We start from the raw sequence: 10,366 nt of genomic DNA, 5'->3' as shown, positions 1-10,366 counted from the left end.
CTGACTCTAAACCCAGCATCTATTCTTCTCTATTCCTCTCCTTCCCTTTTTCTCCCCACCCTTCTTTGACTCCCTCCCTCTCTTTCCCCTTTCTTCTCTCCCTCACTCCCTTTAGTCAGAAGATCTAGATTCTTGGCTCCAAGGCTTACTGGCTGTCACCTTGGGTGAGTCACTTCCCTTCACAGTCTCCAGATCTATATGAGTGGGGTGGGGTGGGGAGAAGGTGGATTAGATTACCTGTCAAGAGCTGTTCCAACTCTAAATCTTATTGTGGTATTTCAAAATCAACTCAGCTTTTTTTTCCCCCAGCACCTACTGGGTACCAGGCACTTGAGATAACATAACTAAAAGGAAATAGTCCCTGTCCTCAAAGATATTCTCCTGGAGAGACAACTTATAGATAAATAAGGATCAGGCCTAGATTTGGGATTTCACTGGTCTAGAGAACTCCCAGATCAAGAAATTCCCTCTACTTCTCCAAGTTTGCATCTTTTCTGCAACTTATAGAGAAGTGACTTGCCTTGCCCAGGATCACACATCCAATTTGTATCAGAGATAGACTCTGATCTCAGGTCTTTGAGGCCAGCTTGCTATCTACTGTTCCACAAGGCAATGCGTTTGATGAGGGGGCCAGCATTAAGAATGAGAAGACTCCTGGTTGCTGGTAACATCCTCCCCCCTTCCCCCCCAACCCCCAACGCTACCACAAACCACAGGCTTCTGAAATTGTGAAGTCCACACTGGTATGAAACTCCCCAGGGGGAGGGGGTGGGGAGAGGGGCAGACGTGGCATTTGGGTTCTAGCTGGTTGTCTCCAAATTTAATCTGGGCAGAGGCTGCCCTGAAAAACCCTTTTCTCTAACTCTGGGTGAGTGAGTGGGGTGTGGTTGCTATCTGCCGAGGGTCTGAATGAATTGATGCGCCTTCTTAGCATCTCGGGAGTCACCGGACTCGGAGGCTCTGGAAGGGTGAACCACCTTTCCTTCTGTGCTTCCAAGAGCAGGAGGGGAAGTGGTCAGGGTGCAGGCAGCCTGGCAGAAGCAGGGAGCAGTAGGAGGGAGAGAAGGAAGGAGGGAGTGAGAGAGGGAGGGAAGGAAGGAAGGCGGGAGCGAGAGCAGGAGGAAGGGAGGGCGGGAGGGAAGGCAGGGCAGGCCGGCAGCTCGCTGGGGCTGCAGTCCCCCACCGCCCACACAAGGAAGTGGTTGCTTCTCTCGGGGAGGGAAAGGGAAGTCAGATTACTTCACAGTGAGAAGTCAAACTTCTGTGTTCGGTCTCCACAGCCGGTGGGGCTGTGAGGTTCATGTGGACTGCTCAGAGTCCATGAACTAAGCTCGCCCCGGACTGAGCATCCAGCGGTGCCCCCACACCCCTGCCTCGGCTCACCGGCATCTTTTCTCTCCAAGGTAAGAGAGAGGGTGTGAGTGTGTGTGCCTTTAAGGCTAGATCTCCGGGAGATCTCTGGGTGTGTGTGTGTGTGTGTGTGTGTGTGTGTGTGTGTGTGTGTGTGTGTTTCAGAAATGATCAGGAAGCAATTTTTTTCTTTCTGTTTAGTTTTTCTACTCATTAAGAATATTCTGCCTCAAAACAAAAAGTATTCTGCCCGAGTTTTAAAGTGAGGGTTGCAGTGAATTGGACAGCCCTTCCCATCTCTGCCCCTTAGATTTGGAAGTAAGGATGTGGGCAGAGGTTTCTTCAATGAGACTTCTCCATGTGAGTTTCTCCCTCTCCACCTCCCTGGATTCTGGCTGGTTTCCCATTTCAGTTCTCTCACTCCCTGTCTCTACTGGAAAATACAGGGTCTAGAACCAGGTAATATGAATATGAATTTGAGATCCCCTTAGAAGCCAGACCATTTCCCCACAAGCCTGATGTCTTAGGGAATTCTGCTTCTCTCTCTGCCTTACTTCCTTAATACCTTCCCAGGGTCCTCATCTTCAAGCCTGCCATAGGTTAAGAAAAAGAAAACTCTGCATCTGTTTGTATTTCCAGAGATTGACACAATGCCCGGCATATAGCAAGTGTTTAATAAATGCTTGCTGCCTTTTGGAGGTACAGAGAATATTCTCTGCATCTTTGACAGAAGCCCAGAAGTTCAGAACCCTTAGAACATAGAATTTTAGAATCTAAAGATACCTTAGAATGAGGAATGATCATTAGAAAGAGATCTTACAGCACAGAACAGAGAATGTCAGAGCTAAAGGGGCCTTGGAACACAGACTGTCAGAACTTGATGGCACAGGAGGAAATCATCTGACCCAGCTCCCTGGTTTCACAAATGAGGAAGCTGAAAAGCCCATGCAAGGAGTTAGCAGCAAAGTTGGATTCAAAAATCCATAGACCCTGATTCCCAGGCCCCCAACACCCCAAGCCCCAGAATTGGTCCAGGGATTACCCTCCCACAGAGGACAGATCTGCCCACAGAAGAGGGAGGAAGGAAAAGAAGCTTTGGAAGAAAACCTACTGGCTGTGAACACTAGGTAGAAATCAGTGTCCTTTCCCTATTATTCAGCAATTGTCCTGGTGACTAATTATAACCAAGGCTAGAAGGCGTGCTCTTGGACACTGAAGCTGTTGACTGCTCAGTTTGCCAATTCACTCTTCATGCTTTTTAGTGTATCTGGACTTTGCCCTGAGGACAGAGATCGTGGGCAGGGGATAGACTGACTAGGAGTCAGGAGACCTCTAATAAAATATAACCTCTTCTGGCTTTGAAAGCCCTTCAAAACCTGACCCTAGTTTACCATGCTTGGTGGGCTGGTCAAACTAGCCTTGCTGTTCCTCACATAGCAGCTTATTTCCAATCTCTGGGCCTGAATACTGGCTGTCTCCTTTGCCCAGAATGCTTTCCTTCAGCTCCACCATGAAGAGTCTTGTATTTTCTTTAAGACTGAGATCAAACACTGCCTCCTACTTGTAATGTTTTTCTTTTCTTTTCTTTTGAAGGCGATAGGGGTTAAGTGACTTGCCCAGGGTCATACAGCTAGTAAGTATCTGAAGCCTGATTTGAACTCAGGTCCTCCTGACTCCAGGGTTGGGGGCTCTATCTCCTGCACCACATAACTACCCCTTGAAATCTTTCTCAATCCCCTCCAAATGCTGGTGCCTTTCCTCCCTAAATTACCTTGTATTTATTTCAATAGCTAACATTTATGTAGTATTTATTATGTACCAGGCGCTATACTAAGGCTTTGCAATGATTATCTCATTTAGTCCTCATTACAGCCCTGGGAGGTAGATTCTATCATTACCCCCATTTTATAGACGAGGAAACTGAAACAAACAGAGGTTAAGTGACATGTCCAGGGTCACACAGCTAGAAGTATCTGAGGCCTGATCTGAAGATGACTCTATCTGTTCTATCCGCTGTGCCACCAGCCACCTGGTATTCATTCAGTATATATTTCTGAGCATTGTACATTCTCTCTCCCAACAGAATGAAAACAGAGACAGTTTCATTTTGTCTTTGAATCCCCGGTGCCTTGAGCAGCGCTTGGCACATGGTGGTCAATTAATAAATGCTTTTGGATTGATTGTCCTGGGTTTTAGTCTCCAGCTTGTACTAACTCTGTGATGTTGGTCAAGTTACTGAAACTCTTTTGGCCTCAGTTTCTTCTTTTGTCAAATGGAAAGATTGATTAGGTGGTAGCTAATGCCCCTTTCAGCTCTAAGATTACAGGAGTTTATGAGACCAATTACTGTCTTTCCGAGTAATTCCCAATAATTGAAATCTGGTCTGGAGGAAGGACCTCTGGATTTGTAGTCTGAGTTCAAAACTCGGTTCTGCCATTTACTACCTGCTGACCTTGGAAAAGTCACTTAACCTTTTTGAGCCCCGGTCTCCATATCTGTAATAGGAGAGGGTTGGATGAGATGGCTTCTGATATCCCTTACAGCCCTAAATCTGTGTTCTTTGGGCCTGGCTGAGAGAGGACATTTCACGTTCACAGGAGAATCGTCCTGAGGGATGGGTCCAACATAAGAGGGACCTCCTGGTTCTGTGCGTCAATTTAGTAGGGATGTGTGTTGCTGCTGATGAAAGGGGGTTGAGGTTGGGATAATTTGGAGCTCTTCCTAGGCTACAAAGGAGTCCACTTTACAAGTCTTTACCTTGTCTGCCTCCAGTGGATGAGTAATTATTTTCTGAAAATGTGTCCAATAAAAAAGGAGTGACAGGGAGATGGGGAGACAGGAAGATCAATGACTTAGCTCTGAGAGGCCTTGAGACCTTGCTTAGTGTGGGTGGCAGGCATGTCCAGGCGGGATCTGGGGCACAGAAGGGGATCTTGATAGTAGAAAATTTGGTGCCCATGAAATACTTTTCTCTGGAAGAGAAGACTAGGTCCCAACTTGGAGTAGAAACAGTTGTGGGTGACCTAGTCACAGGAGGCCTGTTCCAGGAACCCCCCCCCCCCCAAGGAAACAGCCATCTCAGCAGGAAGTCTTTGTTAAAGGCTCTGGTTGCCAATTCAGCCAACTGTAATTCCATATAGCCTCTCAAACCTTTGGAGGCAGCATGGGACAGGGGAGAGAGCATCGGACTTTGAGAAAGAAGGCCTGGCTTTGATTTGATCATTTACTAAGCCTGTTTCCTTATGCGTGGAATGGGGATAATATTAATCCTACTCACTTCCCAGCAGTGTTGTACTTTGTGGGCCATCAAGTGTTACATCCCTGTGAAATGCTGTTACTTGCTAGCTGTGAGACACTTCCCAGCTCGGTGACTACAGGCAAAGTGCTTCGGCTTTCTGCGCTGGAAGATTTTAAGCTAGAGGTGATCTCCAAAAGTGGATAATCTCTGAGTTAATCTCCAAAGGTGGAGGGAGTTTCCACCACTGGCAGAGAGAACTCCCAGTTCCTTATTGCAATGAAATCACAGGCCCAGAACAATAAGATTGTTATTATTAGGTGTGGCAGAGACAAGAAATGTGAAATCCAGGCTCGTCTCCTATAGATTCCTTCCATCAGGGAACCACCCTCATAAAAATTGGACCAGCACCCCAGTGTGCTTTTATTGAGGCAGATCCCTGCTCATTGGATGATTTCTCCAGGGGATAAGTGTGCATTTGCCTTAAGACTCACGGGGGAAACTGCCTTAGTGGTTTGCCATCTTGAGGCTCTTCCTAGTCTGCTTAAAGGTGATGCTAGCTGAGAGAAAGAGACAGAGAGAGACAGATGGAAGAGAGACAGAGAGAGAAATAGACAGAAACAGAAAGACAGGGACAGAGACAGAAAGAGATAGAGAGACATAAAGCCAGAGAGAGAAAGAGAGAGAGAGAGAGACAGGGAGAGAGATAAAGAGAAAGAGAGACAGAGAGACAGAGACACACACATACGCAGAGAAAGAGAGACACAGAGACAGAGACAGAGAGAAAGGAAGAGAAACAGAGACAGAGAGATAGAGAGAGAAACAGAGAGACAGAAAGAGACAGAGAGACATAGAGACAGAGAGAGAAGCAAACAGAAAGCGAGAGAGAGAGAGAGAGAGAGAGAGAGAGAGAGAGACAGAGACAGAGAGACAGAGAGGAAGAGAAACAGAGAGACAGGGACAGAGACAGATAGAGAGACATAGAGCCAGAGAGAGGCAAACAGAGAGACACACACACACACAGAAACAGAGAGAGAGACAGAGAGACAGAATCTCACTCCTACTCTCCATTCACACCACATAGGGAAACACCAGACTGAAGAGAGCAACCTCTACCTACTGTGGATAAAATATCTGACAGTTAATTCAGTTTTGTGGTCAACCTCTCTTCCTCCTAGGGGGAGAAGAGCACATAGTTGATCCTTGTAAAATCAAAAAGGAGACTTTTGTCTTACTTGCCCTTCTACTTTGGGTGGTTTCTCTATTCACCACTAAAAACTCCTCTTTGCTCCCTGCTGCTTCTTAGCCACTCAGCATCCCTCCCAAGGCAGTATGGTATGGTGGTGCTAAGTTTGGAACCAGAGGACCTGTGTTCAAATCCTGACTGCTACTCTACTAGCATGACCTTGAACCAAGTGACTTAACCCTCTGGGTCTCAGACTCCTCCTCTGTAAAATGAGGGGATTTTGATGAAATGATCACTAAGGTTCCTTCCAGCTCTAAATCCTGTCACCCTACTGCAGGGCCTTCTGACATTCTCAGCTAGGAAGTATCTAAGGCTGGATTTGAACTCAGGAAGATGAGTCTTCCTGACTCCAGGCCTGGCACTCTATCCACTGCACCACCTACCTGGCTGCCCTGCCTAGAGACTTAGCCTCAGAACCTTGATCTCTTAAATGAGTAGACATGGTTTAATCAGGTACATTAAGCTCTGCTAATGTGTTCTCCTTCCCAGGTAAGATAATATGTTATTTCAGTTACAATAGGCCAGAGTCGGTCTTTGTGCTCTGGTTTCTGCTAGCTCTGTGACCTTGGCCAAGTGAGTTAATATCTTAGTGTGCTAGCTAGGTTTGGGATCTCAAGGAACAAGAAACAAACACCAAATTGACCTAATTATGGGCTTTATTGACAGTATACAAGCTAATTTAGTAGGCCTATTCATACAAGAAAACATACCTCACTACTTCCCACGGGATACCCTTTGTTGTGTCAGAGAACTAGACTGAGACCAGTTACATAAAAACCCAACAGATTTTACTTCTTCAAAAAGGGGAGACAGATCAGCTTGCTCTGCACCGTTTTCCGTTCTACCTGGCAAAGCTATGCATTTTTATAGTGTGGGGTTGGGGATGGGGAGGAATCCGTTAATTAGGGGAAGTCTATTAAGCAACAGTAGAAAAATTTCAAGCATGTTACATTCTGCAATTCTTATATTTACATTCTAAAATGGTTTGCCTCCTTAGCTTCCTTGTGGTTTTGTAAGAGCGAGCTTGCCACAGTGGTTCCTTATTCAAGGTTCCTCACTACTTCAAGATGGAGGTGGTCTTCTTCCTCTCCTGAGCATGTCTAGAGCAGGGAGATGAAACTGCTTCCATCATTGCTCCTGGGAAATCAGCCCTGTCCAGACCACAGTCTGACTACCATATGGGCCACAGATGTTAGCGCCTATATGGTCTACACTGATTGAGCATCTTCTCAGTATAGGGAGCTGGCCCTTCTTACAAATGCTCCACTCTTAGGACAGCTAGATCCTAGGTACTTGTGAACACATCAGTACAACTGATCGATAGAGGATATAATGCTTTGAGGGGTCAGGGAAGCTCAAGCAAGTTTATGGTTAAGGAGGACAGTGACTGAACCTGAACCTGAAAAAAATATATTTTCCTTAAAATTTCCTTCTGGTTTCCTAATCTTCAAGCCTGCCACAGGCTTAGGAGAAAATTATATATATCCCTCCTTCCTTCATAGAGTGAGAAAATGTTAGAGTTGGAAGAAGCCTTGGAGATAATCTATTTCAGCCACCCCATTTTACTGAGGAAGAAACTGAGGTCAGGATAGGTGCCCAGAGACTTATTGGCAGAACTGCCTTGGGGCAAAGTTTCCTGACTTCCAGTCCAGCACTCTATCCACTACATCAGCCAAAATTGATACTGGAAGTGCACTAAGTGAAGAATTTACCCGTGGAGAACTATCCTCTGGGATCTCCAAAGTGCTTTCTACACCCTAGCTTTGTTATTCTTATACCACCCCTGTGAGGAGGCTGAAAGGGAATTTTCCTTTATCCAGGCTTAAGAAGAGCCAATTGCCTATTTACAGGCATAGAATAGCATTTCATAACAGCAGAGTTTACAGAAAAGACTCGACCGATGGTATTGTTCCTGCTTGGATGTGAATTGCTAGGTCACCAGTTACTGGGAGGAAAAAAAATGAGCAGATTCTATGTTTTGCTTGTTTACAAGACCATCTTCCCCAAGGCCAAAATGCATTTATAACGTACAGTCTTTGACATTTGCCTGAGAACCAGAGAGGTCAAGCTTGTTACCCATGGTCACACAGCTAGAAAATATCAGAAGCAGATTTGAAGTCAGGTCTTCCAGGATCCAAGATCAGCCTTCTATCCACTAAACCAACCTAGTTTGATGTTGGAAGAGAGGGGTCTTTTTTTTCGAAAGAACAAAAGATCACTTTATTTGGAATAAAGAAAAGGATATTGACCCTGGATTTAAAGAAAAGAAAGAAAGGTACTGTATTGTATGCAGTCCACTGCCAGACCCATACTTAATGCCTTTCCAGTTTGGTAGGGTCTGACATAATTTGTGTTCTGTTGGCATAGTCTTCAAGAACTCAAGGTCAACACCATGCCATGATGAAGTATTGAAGGCATCCCAGGTACAAATCAAGGTCTGAAATAGAGCTTTGTTGGTTAAGGTTCTTAGACAGAAATTTAATTAGCTATGAAATTTCCTTTGGTCAACCAGGAGGTCAAACAAACCAGTAAAAACTATTATTTCATTAATCCTAGTAATCCTGTAAAATTAGAGAGGGGGAAATGGATTCAAGATAACAGGTTATTTGAAGGGAGGAGAGAGTTCCTGATATTAAAAGGCCCTTTTTCTTACATCTTGCCAGTGAGACACAAGGCAGGTGTCACTGTGATACAGCCCCAAGATCAGACGTTAGAAATAGAAATAAAGATGAATTGGAACGAGATCAGTAATAAGAAAGAAGTGTTTCAGGTTGAAAATTGCAAAAAGCTTCACAAGAGCCCCAGCTGCAGAGGTAAAACAGGGATGAATTCACTGGGGAAGATAGAGGTACATTGAAATCAGGCATTGATGTGAAGACTAGAAAGATGTCGTGATCATCAAGGAGTCAGGAAAAAGGGAAAATCAGAGAGCAGGGAGAGGGTGGTGTGGTTGATGCCAGTATTGTGCAGAGGAGATGGTGTCCTGGTTGGCTGATGGACTTATTGTGCTATGTTACTGAATTTGGGTGGACTAAGTGTGAAGTGGGCAGTGTGAAGTGTGAGATTGTGTAGTGGATAGAGCATCAGGCCTGGAGTCAAGAAGACTCAACTTCATGAGTTCAGATCTGGCCTCATACACTTACTAGCTGTGTGACCCTGGGTAAGTCACTTAACTCTGTTTGCCTCAGTTTCCTCATCTACAAAATGAGCTGGAGAAGGAAATGGCAAACCATTGCAGTATCCCTGCCAAGGCAGCTCCAAACAGGGCTTTGGACACAAATGAACAACAACGGCAAAGTGTGAAGTATATTTTGAATGGAAACTCTTATTATGTTTAATAACATCAACACACCCTCATTCAGTTTCACATTGATCTTATAGACCTTGTCATGATTCCAAAGTTTTTAAGTATTAATTAAAAAAAACTTTTAAAAAATAACTTGATGTGAAAGATGGAATTTGAGTGACTTTCAAAATTTTGTAACTTTGAAAAAAAACCTTAATTTGATTTCGTGATGGTGTTAACTTGGCTGGACTATCACTAGGGTGAAAAATTGTGACTCATGGTAGCCTGATGAAATTAGACCTGACAGTCATCCACCCCACTGTATTATCTTTCTTCATCCACTAATAAGGATCAGCCAGTTATTCGTCTTATACTTTATGCCTTTCAAAAATCCTTTCACTAATTCATCCTTCTGATCTTGATTCAATTTCCCAAGTGGGTTTTCTCAGAACCGGCACAGTGGGTATTCTCATTGCCAAACAGTCATAGTTTTATTTGTATTGAAGTCAATGAATAAATTGCCTTTCTGGTACAAATAAGTCTTTTGAGAGTTTGGGTAGCATAACTCAGATTTCCTAGAGTTGAATCATCTCTAAATTAGCTGAGCATCAAAACGAGCTTTAGGTCAGAGGTTCCCAGCCCTTTTCATGCCATAGTCCCCTTGGGCAGGCTAGTGAAGTCTGTGTACCTCTTCTCAGAATCATATTTTCAAAATATGAAAGATAAGAAAGGAAATCAATCGTATTGAAACACAGTTATTAAAATATAAAAAAAAAGTTTATAGATCCTGGGTTAACCCCCTGCTTTGGGCACTTAGCACAGTGCCTGGCACACAGTAAGTGCCTAATAAATGCTTGTTGTCTTGTTACCTCGAGGTAAAATTGTCAAGTGGGGGAAGCCTCTTTATCTCCCTCTTTCCCAGGGTTGTCCAGTGTCCTTTGCTCATCATTCCCTGGCTCTCCAACTAGCTGAGTGGGAAAAGATTCCAATAAGCTCTTTCGAGTCAGAGTATGAATGACTAATACTTTCAGAGAGGGTTTCCAGAGAGGCTCCAGACAAAGAGCACAATTATATTTTACCCTGCTCCCTCCTCCCTCATTTATTTTCATATTAATAAAATGACATTGGTAAAATGTCAGGTTAAAATGCAAATGAAGAGCAAATTAAGTTGCAAAGAGGTAGATGGAGTCTGCCGCAGTCCGGGTGGGAGAGGCTAAAGGATGATTTTTGTAAGAGCCTCCTGTCTGTT

At 44.4% G+C, this 10,366-nt stretch overlaps 1 protein-coding gene across 3 annotated transcripts in view; it reads left to right on the top strand.

The window, feature by feature from the left end:
- Nucleotides 1-791: 791 nt before the first annotated feature.
- Nucleotides 792-10,366, top strand: part of ARPC1B (actin related protein 2/3 complex subunit 1B) — a 49,649-nt gene continuing 40,074 nt past the window's right edge. Inside the window, exons 1-2 of one of the 3 annotated variants that reach the window (XM_036741988.1) lie at nt 792-868; nt 1,281-1,403. The gene's annotated coding sequence lies outside the window, so the exon portion shown is untranslated. Of the gene's footprint in view, nt 869-950; nt 969-1,183; nt 1,404-10,366 lie in introns of those variants that run through there. The other 2 variants (XM_036741989.1, XM_036741990.1) reach the window with 2 other exon arrangements.

Source organism: Trichosurus vulpecula, chromosome 1 (assembly GCF_011100635.1).
Source record: "Trichosurus vulpecula isolate mTriVul1 chromosome 1, mTriVul1.pri, whole genome shotgun sequence".
Lineage (NCBI taxonomy): Eukaryota > Metazoa > Chordata > Mammalia > Diprotodontia > Phalangeridae > Trichosurus > Trichosurus vulpecula.
This window is presented reverse-complemented; position numbering and strand designations above follow the sequence as displayed.